The sequence below is a fragment of the Callospermophilus lateralis genome, chromosome 10, assembly GCF_048772815.1.
Source record: "Callospermophilus lateralis isolate mCalLat2 chromosome 10, mCalLat2.hap1, whole genome shotgun sequence".
NCBI lineage: Eukaryota > Metazoa > Chordata > Mammalia > Rodentia > Sciuridae > Callospermophilus > Callospermophilus lateralis.
Genome location: NC_135314.1, coordinates 133,132,426 through 133,147,701, shown reverse-complemented (window position 1 = coordinate 133,147,701; position 15,276 = coordinate 133,132,426). Strand labels below are relative to the sequence as shown.

Here is a 15,276-nt window from a genome sequence, read left to right as displayed (position 1 = left end):
CCCATGGAGTGGAGGCAGGGCCAGCTGAGGCCCAGCTGAGGGCAGTGGAGGACTGTTGGGATCTAGGCAGTGTCAGTCCTTAGAGAAGTTAGCATCATCCTATCTGGGTAGGGGGGCTGAAGGTGTTAAAGCCCAAGTGTGTTCTTAGCGCTTTTTTGCGCTTCTTGTTTCTCCACGTGGGCTGATGACCATGGCTCCAAAAGCAGAGATCAGATCTGGGAGCCAGTCTGGGCTCCCAGGGCTCATAGATGGACTATGGGTGGAGGTCCAAGTAGAGGTTGATTTTGAGGATGTGGTGTTGGTTCCCCCAGGAGAGCTTAAGCCTTTCTGTGTGGGCAGGCTTTGGGGGATGGCAGTAACTGTGGCCACACCAGAGGTTGCTTTCCCTGGGGTGTGCCTTGCTTTCTGTCCCTTGGTCCCCATGGTGGTGCTCTGGCTAGGGGCACTGGAGGTGTTCTGTTCTAACTGTGCCCCATGTTGCTGCCTGTTGCTTGGGGTACCTCCTCTTTTGGAGGAGATACACAAGGCCTCAAAAGCTATAATGAGTTCAGGGAGCATGTCATGGCTCCCAGATCCTCTCGATGTCATTGGGACCAAAGGGTAACTAGAGTTATCCTTACTGGCTGCACTGCTTGTCCCGCAAGGTGAGCTTGGGTGTTTCTGGGTGGGCAGGCTTTGAGGGATGGCAGTCAGGGTAGGAACACGAGTGTTTCCTTGTCCCTTTGTTCCCTTTTCTGTGTGTTTCCCCAGTGCCACGCTGGTACTCTGGCTAGGGGCACTGGAGGTCTTCTGTGCCCCATGTTGCTGCCTGTTGCTTGGGGTACCTCCTCTTTGGGAGGAGATACACAAGGCTCCAAAAGCTGTAATGAGTTCAGGGAGCAAGTCTTGGCTCCCTGATCCTCTTGATGTCAATGGGACCAAAGAGAAACTAGAGACACCCTTTGTAGTGCTTGTCTCCTGAGGTGAGTTGTGGTGTTCCTGGGTGAGCAGGCTTTGAGGGATGGCACTCAGGGTAGAAATTCTACTGTTTTCTTGCCCCTTTTTACCCTCTTTTGTGTTTTCCCTGGGTGCCATGGTGGTACTCTGGCTAGGGGCACTGGAGGTTTTCCGTTCCAACCTTGCCCCATGTTGCTGCCTGTTGCTTGGGGATTCTCCTGTTGGGGAGGAGCTACACCAGGCCCCAAAGGCTGCCATCATTTCAGGGAGCAAGTCTGGGCTCTCTGATCTCCTTGATGTCACAGGGGCCATAGGGAGACTAGAGATACCCTTTTCAGTGTTAGTGCTTGTCCCCTGAGGTAAACTTTGATGTTTCTGGGTGGGCAGGCTTTGAGGGATGGTACTCGGGGTAGGAACTCCACTCTTTCCTTGCCCTTTTTTACCCTTTTCTGTGTGTTTTCTGGGTGCCAAGGTGGTGCTCTGGCTAGGGGCACTGGAGGTGTTCTGTCCCAACATTGCTCCTTCTTGCTGCCTGTTGCTTGGGGTTTCTCCTCTTTGGGAGGAGCTACACCAGGCCCCAAAGGCTGACATCATTTCAGGGAGCAAGTCTGGGCTCTCTGATCTCCTTGATGTCACAGGGGCCATAGGGAGACTAGAGATACCCTTTTCAATGTTAGTGCTTGTCCCCTGAGGTAAACTTTGATGTTTCTGGGTGGGCAGGCTTTGAGGAATGGCACTCGGGGTAGGAACTCCACTCTTTCCTTGCCCTTTTTTACCCTTGTCTGTGTGTTTTCTGGGTGCCATGGTGGTGCTCTGGCTAGGGGCACTGGAGGTGTTCTGTCCCAACATTGCTCCTTCTTGCTGCCTGTTGCTTGGGGTTTCTCCTCTTTGGGAGGAGCTACACCAGGCCCCAAAGGCTGACATCATTTCAGGGAGCAAGTCTGGGCTCTCTGATCTCCTTGATGTCCCAGGGACTGAAGGGCAACTAGAGATACCCTTTGTAGTACTTGTCCTTTGAGGTGAGCTTTGGTGTTTCTGGATGGGCAGGCTTTGAGGAATGGCACTCGGGGTGGGAACTCCACTCTTTCCTTGCCCTTTTTTACCCTTGTCTGTGTGTTTTCTGGGTGCCATGGTGGTGCTCTGGCTAGGGGCAGTGTAGGTGTCATTTCCCGAACTTGCCCCACAGTGCTCTCTAGTTTTGGGGGTTTCTCTACTTTCTGAGCTGGATATTTGCTTGTGTGATGTCTGACCCAAGGACAAATCTCTCCTCCCAGCTGCCTTTGAGGTCACTGAATGTGTCTGGGTGCTGCCACGAGGACCCACGGTGGAGTTTCTGTGTTTGTCAGACCCAAGGGCTGAGTAGTTTAGGCTGCCCAAGGTTGTTGGGCCCACAGTCAAGGGTGGCATCGGAGCTGCACCTGGACCTGGAGCTCCCACCTGTCCAAGCTGATGAGAGCTGGCAAAGCTAGGGGCTCCAGGCTTCATCCCACCAGGAACCCCAGAACTGGGTGGGACGGTGGCTCCAGGGGTGAGAGGCTGCTTACCCTGCGGAATGTGTCCTTGTACCCTTTGAGCTGGAGAGCTGGAGCTTGCTACAGGTGAGGGCCTGTGAGTACAGTAGGGCTTTGGGTCCTGGTGAGAGCACTGGAAGCTCCTACCCAAGGTGGAGGGAGGCCCCTGGTGTGGGGGCTGTGAAGGCATAGTGGTGTTCAAGGGTGTGACCCCAAAGGGGGCCACTGGCTGTGCAGCCAAGCCTGCCAATGTGCTGAGAGAGGGCCTGGGAGGAAGGGCCAAAGCAGCAATTGGCAGGCTGGGGGAGAGCGGTCCTGTAAGATTGGTGATGGGAGGATGGCTCTGGGAAGAGACAGCAGAGCTGACCCACACTGGGGTGTGGGCCACCATGGTTGTGCTGCTGGGGGGATGGGGAAAGCTCTGGCTGAGGCCCACTGATGCCAGAGGCCTGGCCCCTCCCAGTGGAGCGGGGACCCCCCCATGGGCTTGTGGGGCCATGGCACAGCTGTTCCCAATGGCCTGGGTCTCACCCATCAGAAGACGGTTGATGCGCTGCAGAGCTTTCTTCTTCTCCCTGTCTAGGTCCTCAGCAGTCACTGCACAGGCCAGTAACAGAGGCGGTGGCAGCTTCAGAGGTTCCCGTCGGCGGCATTGCAGGAGAGGAAACTTGCGTTTCCGTGGCCTGCTGGTGTCTCCCGTGGGTGAGATCTTCCTCTTGGGCAATGGGTGTCCCGCCCTGCCTTCTGCCACCTTCTCACTCTTCTTTGGGGGAATCCCTGGGGATGAAGAACATCCCAGGGGCGGCTCCCCGTTGGATGGGTCTGGAGCCCTCCTCTTCAGGGCTCGGAGACCTCGCGTGGAGCTGTAGGAGCTGCTGATGGGGTTTCTTTTGCGGCAGGAGCTCATGCAGATGGCCCGGGAGCTCTCAGCTCTGTCTTGGGAGCTCTGGGTGCAGAGGTTTCTGCACAGAGGCCCAGGCCTGGGCACAAAGGCAGGCACACAGCTATGGGCCCCCAGGGGCCTAAAAGCAGATGCTCTTGCAGTGACCTGAGGGCGCCCCCTCTGATGTTCTCTAGCTACAGGGTGCTCTGCTTGCTCAGCCACCACTTGGCCACTGTCTCCAGGGGCTGTGATCACAGTCCTCCCTGGGCAGGGTTCTTGGGGTGCTGGAAGCTGGCAAGGAGCCACTTCCTGCCCCTGCACCCTACAAGGCGGCTGTCTGAGTCTGCGGCCTGGGATGCAGGAATTCATGAAAGCTGCAGTTGACAGCAGCGTCCTCTTCAGGAGACCTGGCATGCGGAGGGAGGAGGCAATATCCAAGTCTCCGAGAAAAGATCGAAGGGTCCGCAGGACCCTGGAAAAGCACCGAGCAGGCACTTTTCCCAACCGCTGAGGAGCAGTTGCAGGATGGCGGCAAGATGACCTGCGAGTGGTGCCACCAGCCCAGGAAGCCCTTAGTGGCCAACCAGTATAGGGAAGTCTGCGCGGCCCATGACCGGGCTTCTTGTGGGACCCTTCTGGCAGGTCTCTGCCCCTCAGCGCCGGGGGCAGGGGTGAGCGACAACACTTGCTGTGGGACGTCTCCATGGCAGTCTTAGCGAAGTCGCTAGTGGGCGCTAGATGGTCTAGCGTCCATGGCAGAAGGCCTTCTTGGGCTGCTCACGCAGCTTCAGGCGAAATGGCTGTCAGACCTGTTGCCGGGCGCAGCTGAGGAAGGAATGAATGAAGAACAGGCGAGCACGTGAGGAAAACCGTCAGTACTGGGCAAGAGGCAGGCTTGCGCCAGGAACGGACACGCGCGTGCAAATTCCGCGTGCATGTGCAAAGTCTGCATGCACGTGCAAAGTGCACGTGCTTGCACCAGATGCGGGAGAAATAGGCAAGGGAACTGCGTGCCTGGTGCGTGCGTGGGTCCTGGGGGGACTGTTGAGTGCTGACACTGGGATGTGATTCAGATCCCGCTGGTCCACCCACCTCCTGACCCAGTGACGTTTCGGGATCATCTCGGAAGGGTTGTAGATGCTGGGTTTGAGGGGTGGCAGCTATGGCAAGGCCAGGGATCTCTCCCCTCAGACTGGTGCAACGACCCTGCCCCTGCCCAGAGGCAGCCAGGATGGCAGCACAGATGGGCTGTACTCCAATGGACGTGGGGGCAGTCAGAGGGCTGAGAAGGCTCTTGCTGCAGGTTGAGGGTAGCTCTTGGGGCGTGGAGCACGTGCGGACTAGGGTGATGAGCGGGTGTTTGGCTGGCAGTACCTGCACCTCCGGTACAGGGACAGGTCGGTGCCTCTTCAGGAGTGCTCTTCTCGGAAAAGGCGGGAAGTGGCATGGCCCCAATATAAGCGCTCCCCATACCTCCAAGCTTGGAGCAGGGGGTAGCCTCCCTGGGCCTCTGAAGGGGAAAGCAATGTCATTAGATAGGCGGTGCACCAGCAGGTGAGCAAGTGTTGGTGGCATCTCCAGGATCTCGCTTGCTAGGGCCGGGCAAGGACACCTTGTCCTCCCTTGAAGGTGTGAGCTAGTGTTTGTATCTAGCCTTGCTCTGCTGAGAGTGGGCGGGGCTTAGTTTGACAGCCAGGAGCTCTTGCAATGGCAAGAATCCCTCAGCTCATGCCCCGCCCCTGAGCTGTCAGAGTTCTGTCTGCTGTCCTGCCTGGGCCTGGACAGTCAGAAGGGGAACTGCTGGGGGGCAAGTTTCTTGGCTGAGCAGCATTTTCAGGTGGTGGCAGCTTTGGGATCATGGCCTGTTTGTCTTCCTGCACTTTCTCTGGGAACAGTGGAGGGAACAGCTGCTGAGAATGCATTTAAGGCATCCCCCAGAGTCTGGCTGAGGGGTTCAGCAGGGCAGGCTGGGAGGGAATGCTACCCTCTGTGCACAGTCCTTTCTCTTTGTGTGGAAACCAGAAAAACCCAGCTGTGTACTCACAAAATCGAGTTTTATTCATATTTGGGTTGCTTTCTTTGAACTTTAGTTATCAAGATTCTCCAATTTTTATTTTTTTAGTTGTCCACAGGCCTTTATTCATTTCTGTGCAGTGCTGAGAATTGAACCCAGTGCCTCCCACGTGCTAGGCAAGCACTCTGCAACTGAGCCACAACCCCAGCTCTCCAATTGTTTGACTGTCTTCATTGCTTAGCTGTTCTGGGGACAATACTAGGCCTCCTACTGTTCCTACAGTGTAAGATATGCTACCTTTCACCAGTCCAATCCAACACAGACACCTACAGACCCAGAGATCCACTCAGCATTCACTCTTGGGAGGTTCCAGTTGTCATGGGTCTTGGCTTTTCCTGGATGGAAGGGCACCCTGCCAGAGTTAGCTGTGAGGTTTCAAGCTCAAGCTTCCCATTAACCCACTAAGCAGCCCTGCATGCTCCTCCATGCTCAGCTATTAAGAACTGTCCCTCCTCCTCACTGGTGGAATTCTGGGCTTGCTTCTGAACTGGGCAAAATGTCAGTGAGTGGGGACCTGGAGGAGTGAGGTTGGAGGGAGCCTCACCTGGGACTGTTGTCCCAAGTGGGTGCTCCTTGGGCCCCTTCCATTGCCCGTGGCCTTTTCTGAGTCCGCTGGACCTACAGTAATCAGTGAAGGCCACTGGGTGAGGTTGTGGCAGTGCTCATCTCTCCTCATAGTTATGGGATGGAATGTGATTCTATACCGTCTGCTTTCTTAGAATCCAATAGTCACTTAATAGACACTAGTTTCTCAGTGCTCCACCTTGAGATGGTTTTCAGTTCTCTTATCGTTACTCGGTCTTAAAGATATTGATGTCTGCTTACTTTCCAGGTGGTTTGTATACTGTCCAAAGGTGGGAAAAACAGGTGTGATGAAATTAAAAAATATATACTTATGTGTTCAATGCCTGAATCGAATCCAGTGTGTGGTACTACATCCCATGGACAGAACCTGGTCATTACTGACTGTGGCCACAAAGGTTTCCTAGCAGATGATTTGCAAGATGGGAGGAGCTTTCTTGAAGGTGGAGACAGGTATGTAGGAATTTCATTAACTTCTCTTCTATTTGTGCATAGTGAAGTTTAAAAGTCTACTTTTTAATCTAATAATTAAGTTTTGTTCATATTTCTGTTCTGAATTTACTTTTTTTCTGAAAAAAAAGTTGGAAAAACAACGTTCATTGGTATTGATTGTTTCTATGGTATTGTAAATCAGTGGAAGTCAATAGCAGGATTTGTGGCAAGCATGGATGAGGGATTAACCAAGTAAGTAAGCCTTGGCAGACATTTAGTTGTCAGCTGCTTGGGTACCAAACAGAAGAGGTGTACCTGACTCATATTTGTTGGGGGTTCATTCAAGTAGTTCTTAGACATGAACTGTCCCAAATTTCTGGCAAAGTTATACTCTCTACTTCAAAAATATTTTGCAGGAATGATTGGGTCCATGTTTGTTTTTGTTATTGCTGTGTGTTTTTTTTCTTTTCCATCAGAGTGCAAAAGTAGCAGCTGACAACTCCTACTTTTGTGTAGTTCTTTGTGTGACACAGTTGTTACCAGGGCTCTCAGGACATCATGAAATAGAAATGAAGATGTCAGGCAAGCCACAATCTCTTCTAGAGGCTTGTGGTTCTCTTCCAGGCTCTTCTGGGTGTGGCAGAAGCCATTTCCTTATGGAAGTAGCACAGAGGTCCCAATGCTTTGCTCTCTGTCAGCTGCAGACCAATCTCAGCTCTTAGGTGTTGTCCAAGTTCCTTTCCACACAACCTAAGACAGGAGGCTGATGCCTAAAGGTCAGTTTTCCGATGACGGGTAAGAACCATATGTTGAATTGGAACGGTCCTTAAGCCACATTACTTGTTGTTTAATTAATCAGAAGGGGGGAGATGCTGGGATCCATTAGCCAAGTAGGTATGACAATTTCCTTGCCAGCGTACCCCCATGTTGCTTAGTGGAAGGTGACCTTGCTCAAGGACCAGGGCGGATCCGTGTTTAGGGTGTTCCTGGTTTAGGATAATCCGAGTTTAGGGTGTTCCCGGTTTAAGGTTATTCCTGCTGGGAATAGGGCGTATCCTGCTGCCTGAGTTCCCCTTGAGTTCTCACAGGATTCAGAATATATTTGGGAGACAGAAGCCCAGTGGAGTGTGGATTTGGGCAGAGAATGTGGCTTTCCCCAGAACGTGTTTGTAGACGGCTGGTGTGAGATCGGGAATAAAGAATTGCTGCTTGAATCTACAAAGCTGTGAGTGGCTCGTGATTTGTGCCCAGCCAGACTGCGGCAAAAACTAAAAATGAGGAGAAATAAACAAGGGTGTATATGTATAGGACTTCTTGAGTCACTTAGTACACAAATAATATACAAAAAAAGAAAAGCAAAATAAAAAATCAAAACAAAACAACAAAAGCAAAAAAAAGTGAGAAAACTTGGTGAAATGTTAATGAATTAAGGAGTCCTTTCCACCATGGTGGATAAGATAATCAGTGAGCATGGGATTGTCCCTTCTTGGGTGATGGGCATGGGTGGGCTGGGGGCTGTGGCTGGGTGGTGACACAGCTGGCTATGTCCAGTGGGCCTGGCTGGCCTGAGCTTGTGGATCAGGGCTGGTCGATAGGCCTTGCTGGCCACTGATGAAGCAGGGCTGGGCAGGCCAGGCAGCAAAGTGGTAGCCAGGCAGCCTGGGTGATGGGCTGGTGGCAAATCTCCAGGCCTAGTAAGAAGATCAGTGGTCTAGGTAGGGGCCCTGGATGTTAGGGGAATTGAATATGGGTGGCCAAGGGGCTTGGTTGTATGCTGGACTGATGCTAGATCTGGTGTTCACCATGGACCTGGGAAACTGGTGGGTGATGGACCAGGTGGGACAGGCAAGTGCTAGCGACCTGTTGGGTATCAGAAACCAGGCAGCTGTTGGACCTGGTGAGTTCTACAGACCCAGGGAGCTTGGATGGCTCTGGGGACTGGGCTGGTGCTGGGACCCAGCAGGGACCGGCCTGAGTGGGCCCCAGGAACTCAGATGGTGCTGTACTGGCAGTCTCTGGGGCCCACTGGTCTGACTGCTATAGCTGGCCTTGTTATTCTTTGTGAGCCACAGAACTCACAGGGTTAAGTAGAGTTGGGGGTCTCTCTAGCATTTCCAACTTGTGTCCTTCTGGACAAAATGCTCTCCGTTTCTGATTTCCATGGTTTTTAAGGCTATTTAAGCCTTTGCTAGGCTCACATAGGCTCATGTGGACCTTGCTCTGAAGTCACAGGACTGGGTTTCCAGGCCCATTGGTTCCTCCACAGTCAGTCTCAATATGGCTCTTAGGTTGGCTGACCATGGGTGATTGATAAACTCAGGTGACGTCTTTTTAGAACCTTTTATTGAGTCAATGAGTCTTTGATTCTCCAGGGAAAACTGACCACCAACTCATGAGTTTTCTCTCTACACCTTGGGGAGAAGCTGTATCCCACTGCTCCAGTTCTGGGTTACTGAGCTCAGGGATAGTCTGCCTCACTCAAATCTGCAATCTTGTTCTCCTATCAACCTTATATATTTTTCAAAGTACCAACTTTTCCTTGGGTCGATTTCTTCTTATTTTTATGCAGCACCTGGAGCACCCTGGGTCTTCCTGCATGCTAGGCATGTGTGCTGGGCCACAGAGTCCATCGCTGGCCCCTGCTGCTCAAGACTTGCAGTGTTTCTCCTGGGAAAACACCTGGCAGGTCCTAAACCTGCATTTTGCTGACATAATTTGGTGACATTTAAACCTTGGTATCCCATGGTTGGTTGAGGAAAAACCACCATTAGCTGGCTGCAGTGTTGGACAGATTTGCCTCTGGGGTCTTGTCATGGATAAAAGATTCCGGATTTATTTTTTTGTGGGTACCACTGAATGTGTCTTTCTTTTTGTTGCTCAGTCTGTCTTTTAGCAACCACACAAAAAAATGTGCCACATCCCTGATTAAAGAATGTAAGGAAAGCCCTGGGTGGGAGACCCACTATGTCACGGCCTGGGTGAGCCCCACTGTGTGGACACCTGGGTTCTGGATGGCATTCTTCGTTAAGGCCATAAACTCAATGTTCTGTATTTAGTTTCACTAGATATTTAAATTGTCTTGAGCATGTAATTTTCCTTTTTAAAAGCTTCTTTGAATAGACAGAACTATGTGTCACTTTACAGTTCATTCCTAATTCATGTAGAGATTATCGAGAGTTGTTCATCCTGTCTCATGTCACTGCTTTCACAGTATGTCCAGGGAGCCCCCTGCTCACAGAATGAGAAGATTTCTGATTCTTAGAGGAGATGTGTGTCCCCTCTCAGGAACCCGTGGTCATCCAACGGGAGTGGCTGTACCTTGAAATGCATTTAGTGACACTAGCTATTACTGGAGAATGAAAATAAATTGACTTTATTAAGAATGTTGTTTTGCTTCCTTTGACCACGGCCAACATGGACACTTGAGTGTGTTTCTTAAGTTGAAACAGAAATACAAACCTGAAGACCGGTTTGCAAATCCTAGGAGACACAATACCCCAAACCACGTGGTCACAGTGAGAGTGGACCAGGGACAATGGTCTCACATTTTAGGGATAGGACCCTCAGAGTCCTGGGAAACCCACGGGAGGTGCCAGTAACCACTGTCCCCAGAGTAGAAGCATTGCAATATATGAAGTGTGTTTGCACTAATTTGAACATAGGTTAGAAAAAAGGAGAAAATGGGTGTGGTCTGCATGATTGGGAGCCTTCAGAGCCTCACGCAGGTGTTTCCAGGGAGTTTAAAGAAAACTTTTGAGGTCAACTGCCCCCAAGTTGCTACTGTACATCAGAGACTAAAGTAAGAGTCAGGTGACATGTTCCACTGGGGGAAGCCATGTTTCTGTGATCTCCAGTGGGATCTTGTCACCTTCTTGCAGAAGCTAAAATTAAATCACCACAGAGAGTGAGTTAAAGACATCCTTTGAATAAAAAGGGTGCAGGATCTGCTCAGGTCCCCTGACTCCCCATGCATCCCGCCCATGTAAGTGCCTTTCTGTTCCTCAGATACAGCACTAGTGTGTGAGTGGGCTTCTGTGACTGTGATGAAGAATCAATATAACCAAATTGTATGTTAGGTTCTTTGGTAGCTTTGAATTACGTATCTACACTCAAGAGCTCAGAGGATTATTCTCTCTAGGTTTGCAAAGGGAAATTTTCTTTGTAAAACTGTTTTGTTTTTTCTGGAAGGTGCTGGGGATTGAACCCAGGACCTTGTGCATGCCAGGCAAGCACTCTACCAATTGAGCACTGTCCCCAGCTCTTCTTTGTAATAGATTTATCCCTTTAATTTGGTGTCTCTTGAACATTCATTAATTTTTAAATTAAAAAAAAAAAACTTGTTTCAAGTAAATCATTTTAAGCTCCCATCTGTTTTTATAGTGAGTTTAATTCATGGCTTTCCCAGTCCTCAGAGTACGTATTATTGAGTTGTCTTGTTATTTTCTGCTTCAACCTCATGAGTTTCTACTTATCTTCACCAAAAAAAGAGATAAGTTCTAACCCAAGAATTTTATTTCACATCCTTGATTTTCCTTCTCTTGTCTCCATAAATCAATTCAATTTTTTTTACCATTTACTTCTCTGATCTGAGATCATGAGAAAGAATCTATACACTGAAATACTTTTCAATTATTCAGAAGGATCTGCTGATTCTTCACATTGCATAATTATGAAGAGAGTTCAAACTCACATTTCTAGTAAATGTCTAATAGAGTTTTTTTAATATACAGATATACTTTGTCTCAGTTTTGATCTCCCAAAAGTAAACCAGTGGTGCTCTGGCTATGCGGGGTGGGGAGTGGGTATCTCAAGCTGGATCAGAGACCAGCTGGCAGGTCGCATGGCAGATGAACAAAATCCCCCTGCCTTTCACATAGACTGTGAAGGAAAGCAGGTAGAGGGTAGGGGTCAGTCACAGAGGTACCTTTGTCAGGATGTCCCTCCTCAAACTGTACAGCAACCAGGCATCCTAAAACTTGGTGAATTTCTTCACTGATTTTCAACAGTCCCATGGGCAGATTGGACACAAGTCCTCACAGAGAAGAACTTAAAGCAGAGCACAGCTGTCCAAGTGGCCCAAACATAAGCACTAAGGGGGTTGGAATTCAGGTCCCACCACCCTCATTCAGGGCTCATATCTATTGGGTGGCAAAGAGCCAGGCACACATGGGCACTGGCCTGGGCAGGCACCAAGATGTGGTTTCACCAGACTGAGGTTCTGATGGAGTTGGTGTCTGGTGCAAACCTTTAATTCAACTGTTAGCTCTAAAAGCAGGAAAGCATATGTTCTAATCAATAAAATTTTCCCTTTATGACAATATTATGGTACAAAATTCTGATGTCTTTTTCAGATTTAAAAATGTAATAATAAAATCTAATATTATTACAGCATAGAATTTAAAACAACACAAAATACAAGCATGGCTTTAGATTTCTCACAAAACATATTTTCCCCCAGATTTAATTTTTTTTCAAATATATCATTTATATATCTTTAATGGCAACTCAATAGATGTATACAAGTTTTATCATGCAACTTTGATATTACATCCAGGAAGTCCCTATAAAGAAACCTGAATTTAGTTTCATTGTGATGAATTACTTTTCCTAGAATTCATACTGTGACAAGAGTCTGAGAGACTGTCTCTTCAGGCCCTTCAAGAATTAGGACATTCTAGCTTTTCAAGCAGGCATTGATGTAAGAAAGATGAGTCTGGACACCTGAGGAATTTGGAGGAAGCAGATATATTTAAGCTGCAGCAATCCAGAGGGGCTAACACCAAACAAGCTCTGAACCCCAGGTCTGGAAATCCTCTAAGATTTCAATGGGTGGTTACACAGCACAATGTTTAATATAACTTAATTTTGTTCCACATTCATAGGTTGGACAGATGTTTCACAATTTTTTACACAGAAAACAGAAATTTTTACACATCAACAAACTTGATTGGAGATTTTTTTTAGGTTGTAGATGAGCACAATACCTTTATTTTTATGTGGTGCTGAGAATTGAACACCAGGCCTCACATGTGCTAGGCAAGTGCTCTATCACTGAGCCACAACCCCAGCCCTGCAGGCCTAACTCTTACAAGAAAGAGAAACCTGGCCTTTACAACAAAAAGGAGCTCAAACACAATGAGTGCTCTGGAAATTTTGCTGACTTCTTAAAATAATCTCTTCTTGATTAAGAGAGAGTTGTGTGTTACAATTAAGGTGGGAGTCTTTTGGGAACTACAGCATTACCCTCTTTGAGGCTCATTATTTAATCCTCTAAGTCAAACGGCATTATATCTTCTTGACTTAAAGCTTTATATAATGTAATATCATAGTTGTTGTTTCTCTTTTAAAAAAAAAACCTGCTTCAATTGTAGAACCACTAGTTTTAATGTAAAGAGGAAACAAACATGAAAGCAATAAACAAGTTCATAGCATAATCCATTCTATATCAATTAAGATTTTGAACCCACCAAGAAAAGGAAACCATCCTCCAAATAGTGAGCTTGGATTTCAACTGCAAAGCCCTTTCAGGATTGAACTGATACATGTGTGTGTGGTATTTTTTCTGATATTATTAACTATGTGTTTGATTGTTATCAGTCCTAGAGTCAAGACAAAACAAAGGACTCTGTATATGACAGAAGTAAGGGGTGGCAATGACAGTATAAGAGCTGTCTTAAGGAGTGAAACAGTCCATTTTCCTTTTGCTTAGTATATCTTTCACCTTGTACATCCAACCCAGAGTGACTGAAGCAGGGCTGAAGTTTCCTCAAGCTTTGGGCACATTCAGGCTAGTCAGCTTCCAGAGTGACTTGAGCAGGGTTGGTGTCCTTTGGATCTCTGAGTTTCTCTGGTGTTCCCTTCTTCCTGATGCTCAGCTTAAGGGGTACAAATTAAGGAGGGAAAGCTGCAAAAGAATGTACGTAAGAATAAGAGATTTTATTTTCAGGAGGTTCCAAAGCAGGCTAAAAGGAACAAAGTATTACATAATGTATATCTCTGCATGTGTACATACATGTATTGACATATTTGGTGACACTCTAAAAAGAGTAAGGGATTGTAGATAGTGCTCTATGTGGGGGTGTGACAAGAGGTGAAGGATATCCCAGGAGACTTGAATTATGTAAATTTAACTCAATGTAACTTTAAACAAATTTGAAAACAGCATATAATTTCACAAGCCTAACCCAACATTGGCTTATGATCTTCCATATATTATTATTTCATCTAAAAATGAAGTAAATTCAATCACCTGCTCACAGGTCAGTTGCCTTCCAAAGGTGCACATCTAAATAAGTTGACTTTAATCTCAGAATATATTTCTGTATAGAAATCATGTCAAATGCCTTCCTGGCGCCCAAAGTTTAGGTACTGCTCAACAGCTTAATTTTACCCCTGGCTTATCCTCCTCACCAAATTTACTTTACCAGATGCAAACCCAAGGTTGTACCTAGTTCTGCAACCTGGTCAAGGTCACCCAGTTAAGACAAATTTAAATCCAGCTCTACCCAATCTGAAGTCTTTACTTCTCACACTACCCCTTAACCAGACAAACTTGCTTACTTATATTTTTCCTTTCTTGATAATCTCTTGGAAGAAGCCAGTGTTAGGCTCAATTTGGTAGGTCTAGGAGGGTATTTTCCCAATAGGCTATTTTTCCTACAACTCCAGGTATGGCCAGTCTGGCTGTCCCCAGCCTGCTGCAATGTACTGGGGCCTAACACCACTGCCCAGAGACCCTATGCCCAGATGACCCTTTGTCCAAGACACAGAGTCTCCTCAGGGAAGAGTGGAGGAGTAGGGGAAGGAGACACCATGGAAAGTTCAACAAAAAGGACCAGAAGGTTCTTCCAGGGCTAGACTCCAAGAGCAGCCAGAGATCCCTCCCTATCTTGCCCTACAGGATCAGGTCTAGAGCTGGCCAGCAGCTCCCAGGCTCTAACCCCACCCTCTCACCAGTGAGCTGGACCCACCTAGCCCCATCCACTGCCTGCTGTGAGGACTGCAGCCTCTATTTAAAGTGCTCACTTGTTTATTTGGATGAGTTCCCTGAGATAGAGCCACAACTCCTCAAGGGTCCTGAAAACTGGTGACTGGTCCTGGGGTGACAAAAGGCAGGCAGCATGCAGTGGAATTTGGTGAGGTGACTGTAATGGAGAAAGATCAGTTTCCCAGCTCCTATACATCTTGAGCAGAGAAGCATCCTTGGGGTCAATTCACTGCAATGGCACCATCATGAAATGGTGGCATATGGTGGCAAGAGCAGCATCCAGCTGTTTGGGGCATAAGGCATCAGGCGTCCAAAGTCAGGAGTTGAGTATTGGCGTGGGGTGGGGGTGACTGTGGTGGTGTCAGCATGCAGCTGTGATTTGAGAGTTCCTTGCTTCCTACTCATGGTGGCGGTGACAGTGGAAGAATCCAGAAACAGTGGTTGTAAAACAGATGCATCCAGCCATGAGTGTTTTCATCTGCCATAGTGACAAGGGTCTGCCTGCAGTTGCAATGAAGTTGGCCCCAGTACCGAGTGTCACTGTCTAGTATCCATGTTAAAGTCTGGTGGCAGCAGGGTGGAGCTCCAGAGTCTGGCAGGGGCAGGAGCAACATGCAGCTGCATCAGGGGTCCAGCCTCAGTATAGGGGTTGGGCACCAGGTGTGGGGTGGGCAGTGTTGGAGTCCATCTGGAGTTTGGAAGTTTGAGTGCTGCACAATGGTGGTGGCACCATAAGAGTTCAGAAGCAGGGGCAGCAACAACAGGCAGTGTCCAGCAGTAAGCATCTTCATCCTGCAGAAGTAACTGGGGTCCGGCTGCAGGGCAGTGAAGGTGGCATCCAGTGGCCATGTGGGGAGTCTGGTTGGCTGCA

General features: G+C 48.5%; 1 protein-coding gene across 2 annotated transcripts in view; it reads left to right on the top strand.

Moving 5' to 3' along the window:
- LOC143408320 (mannosyl-oligosaccharide 1,2-alpha-mannosidase IB-like) overlaps positions 1-15,276 on the top strand; it is a 233,433-nt gene that overhangs the window by 189,797 nt on the left and 28,360 nt on the right. Inside the window, exons 9-10 of one of the 2 annotated variants that reach the window (XR_013092469.2) lie at positions 6,237-6,439; positions 8,988-9,003. The gene's annotated coding sequence lies outside the window, so the exon portion shown is untranslated. Of the gene's footprint in view, positions 1-6,236; positions 6,440-8,987; positions 9,004-15,276 lie in introns of those variants that run through there. The other variant, XR_013155610.1, reaches the window with a different exon arrangement.